Raw genomic sequence first — 3,879 nt, forward strand, 5'->3', positions numbered from 1 at the left:
CATATGGATATTTGCTTATATATTCAACAGTACTTGTTATTGTCCTGAACAGGACACTTTCGCTTTTCCTAGGTCGGTTATGTGCATCATGTCGGCAAAGGATAACTGAGCGAAGCATTGCCTCAAAACGAAAAGTATGTCTCGCGTTAGCGCTCGCCGCCGGGTAAGCGCGCTGCCGCCGCCTTGATCTGTGGGCTCCGGCCACCTCCGCGCTCGCTGCGGCCAGATCGAGGGTTTCCTCGGCGCGATCTCTCATCCTAGGCTCTCCTCTCCTCGGCGCGCTCTCTCCAACGGCGGCGTCAGGGCTGAAGATCCCCATCTCTCCGGCCAGCCCAGCCTCAACCACGGGCTCCTCCGCGTCTGGTCCAAGGACGCTCAGCTCGTTGCTCCTCATCCGGCTGCTCAGCCCGTCGCTGTTCGACCGGCTGCTCAGCCCGTCGCTGTTCGACCGGCTGCTCAGCTCGTCGTCCCTTGGATGTCTGCCTGCTGCGGATGCTCAGCTGGGCGCGACATGCCCTCAACCAAGGTCTCTTCGGTGGCTCCCCCTCGCTCGTCCAGGCGGCCGCCAGCAGGTAGGTTCCGCAAGGAGAATGTCGGCGTGATGGCTTCGCCCATAGCCGTCTCCAAGCCTTCAATGGGGACTGCTCCAGTCCCGACGCCCACCACCCCTGCCGCACTTGCAGATGTCGTCTCTGACTTCTTGCCGCCTACGGCGGGTGGCTGCGATGTGCCCGCTGCTGAAGCGCCTCCAGTGCTGACCCTGATGTCCGCCGATCTGGCCGCTGCTTCGTCGTCGCTCCACTTTGGTGGGGCTGTGGCGACCGGGTCATGGGTCTCCTTCGCCAACGACGATGATGGCTCCGATGAGGAGGAGTTGGCCCCCATGACGCCGCCAGCTACCAGCAACTCCTCTCTGGCCAGCGACCCTGCTGTTTTGGTCGAGGGGCTCGGCTCCTTGTCACTGTCGCTATCGCCGGCTGCCTTGGGCGGCCCTGCCGAGGTGCCCCTTGCCGATTATGTGCTACCAGCCCCGAGCTTGCTTTGGGTTGCCTCTTTGGGCTCCGACGACGACGACGACGATGAAGAGTTGGCTCCGCGGTCGCCGTTGGCCGGCTCGGTACATGTTGAGCAGGCACCTGTGGAGCCCTGCAGTGGTCTTGGTGATGATGACGAGTGGGTGCAGGTGGGTCGAGGCGGCCGTCCGAGCCGCGAGCCATCGTCTTTGCTTCGAAAGGAGGGCCTCGAGCGTAGTCTCGCCTTCAAGCGTTGGGCTCAGGGGAGATGCTTTCGGTGCCTCGAGCGTGACCACCAGGTCAGCTCATGTTGTGCGCCCTTCAGATGCATCCGTTGTCGTCGTCCTGGTCATCGGGAGCGATTCTGCCGTGCGCGCTTTCCCGCCGCTCGTTCTCGCTCTCCGGACGCTCGTGCACGTTCTCCAGAGGCACGTGCTCCTTGTCAACGGAGCCGCTCCCCGCCCGCTCAGCCACGTCGTCCATCGGCGTCCCGTAGTTGGGCTGAGGTCGTGTGCCACTCATCGTCGCCTGCAGCATCGCCGCCAAGGCCCTCTCCAAGGTGTTGCGAGGAGTTCAGCGGCAACACCTGTTTCGACTCTCACCTCCAGTGTCAGTTTGCCTTGCTGCGCTTGGAGCTCGCTCAGTTGGTTGCTAACCGCGTCGAGGAGGCGTCTCGCCCTCTTCGTGAAGAGGTGGCAAGTCTCAAGCTGTTGTTGGCACGTGTTGGTGTTACTTCGGAGCCGATGGAGGTGTGCTCTTCTGGCGGTCAGGAGCTTGCCACCGTGCAGCCTTCGTTTCTGGTTAGCTCAGTGGAGCAGAAGTCATCGATGGTTGAAATCACGTCAAAGCTACATGAGTTGTGTGCGGAGTCTGTGGTGCCTGAGCTCCTGGAGTTGGGTGGTGCTGAGGTTATGCCTCCTTCTGTCAAGGAAGTGAGGCATCTGGTTCCTATTGATGTTGGGGTTGCAAAGTCAGACTTGCTAGCAACGGTGCCCGAAGGTGTTATCGCTAGAGAAGTTTGCGATTTTCTCGCCACCTTCGCTGTTACCTACCAGGATCCGCAGTTGATTGATCGGTGCCCCCATTGTCATGACATGTCTTTGTCCGCGCGGTGTTGGAGTATCGGGCTTGGAGTTTGTTCGTGTCACCATGGAGTTCGTTCGTGTCGCCATGTGGTTCTTTGTGTGTGGCTAGTGTGGGTGCGGCTCTGTTGTTTAGGTCTTTGTTAGGCTTGGCAGTGTGGGTTGTTGTTACCGGTTTTCGTCTGGTTTTCTCCTAAAAACTAGACACTCTCTTCTTAATTAATGAATGAGGCAAAGCTTTTGCCTCCGTTTAAAAAAAAAATCATCAGAAGAACTCATAATACACATTACACAAAAACGAGCATAGAGAGTAGCATTTCAGGTGACAACGTCATTTTTTATGTTTTTGGTATTGTGAGTTCTGATCGTACTGACCAAAATGTAGCAACAATACTACTTCAGCGAAATTTACTTTGCATCTCGAACAACAATAATAATCCTGGGACAAAAAAAATAGTTTATTTATAATAGACACCCAAAATATTCACACATGTAGCTATCAACATGTCTGCCGAACTGATAACATTGCTTAAAATAATTTAAACTAATATGACCTCCACAAACATAAGAAACCTAGCCACATGTGTGCAAACTCTACTGCTTGTGATTACTTTACGACAAGCAAGCATCACCCAAAGTAAGAGTTTCACAGAGCTCGGGTGCCTTGGCAAGGCACGCAGCGCCTTGAGGCAGGGAATCTGCCGCTCAATCCTCATCCAACGGCTAACAGCGATCAAAACTCAGGGGATTCAACAGCAGACATGCCTCTTTCCTCACGGGCTCAACGAAACCATCGACGCCAGCGCTGCAGCTCACGTCGCCGCGCCGCGCCGCAAGGAAGGGATGGGATCCAGTCCGGCTGCTCCTCCATGGTGAGCTCCGGCGGCGTCCACACGGGAGGAGACGACTTCGACGGGCTGACGGCCGCCCACCTCCGGCTGCTCCGTCCGCCTCCCATACGGCGCCTTCCTCGGCCCGCCCCGACGGCCCCCTCCTCCCTCCTCCTTTGTCTCCCTCCGACGACCCACTCCGACCATCACGGGCGTACTGGAGCTCACAGGAACAAGGCAAGGAGGAGCAGCAACTTACATCGTAGTAGCAGTTTCAGTTTACTAAAGGCAAATGAACTACTGCATAGAATTGAGATTCAGTGAACTTCGTGTAATACTCGAAAATGAACTGAAAAAGGAACTCATGTTTTAGCAGAAACGTGATGCGTACATTATATGAATTGAACGATAGACAAACTTTGTGGAATTTCACATTCAAATTCCACAACAATCTGCTCTTACATAATCCGACGAGATTGATGGCGTCCAGCGACGGAACCCCCAACGACGCGGAGTACGGGCTATTTCCGGTGGCTGGCGGAGGGGCAGAGCTAGCCGTCCGATGGGCTCTCCTCGGCGGCCGGCGGAGGGGCAGAGCGAGCCGTCGGATGGGTCGGAGAGTCTGCTGGAGCAAGAGGGCAGAGGGAGGTGCGTCCACGCGGAGGAAGAGGGCGAGGGCGGAGGAGGACGACTCGTGGCTGTGCGTTGGATGAGGATTGAGCGCAGATTCTCTGCCTCAAGGCGCAGATCTCAGTCCGTAAATATGAACCACAACTAGATTTTGATGCGCCTTGGCGCGTGGCCCTGGTTCGCTTTGTAATACACTTGGAAAAGGCAATAAACACAATATGATAACAGGTTTTTTTAGTCCATTTAGCCAAAACCCCTTATCCAGGTGGAACGAATAATCCCTCCAACATATATATTCCCTTCGATTCATATTAGTTGACACTA

The 3,879-nt window shown here is 55.8% G+C and overlaps 1 long non-coding RNA gene across 1 annotated transcript; it reads right to left on the bottom strand.

Annotated features, from left to right (window-relative positions):
* Positions 1–2,529: 2,529 nt before the first annotated feature.
* LOC124666068 lies at positions 2,530–3,673 on the bottom strand. The gene is made up of 2 exons (XR_006990794.1): positions 3,388–3,673; positions 2,530–3,225 (listed from the first exon to the last, which is right to left on the bottom strand). It is a non-coding gene; the product is annotated as an uncharacterized LOC124666068 (long non-coding RNA).
* Positions 3,674–3,879: the final 206 nt, after the last annotated feature.

The sequence above is a fragment of the Lolium rigidum genome, chromosome 6 (assembly GCF_022539505.1).
Source record: "Lolium rigidum isolate FL_2022 chromosome 6, APGP_CSIRO_Lrig_0.1, whole genome shotgun sequence".
Classification (NCBI taxonomy): domain Eukaryota; kingdom Viridiplantae; phylum Streptophyta; class Magnoliopsida; order Poales; family Poaceae; genus Lolium; species Lolium rigidum.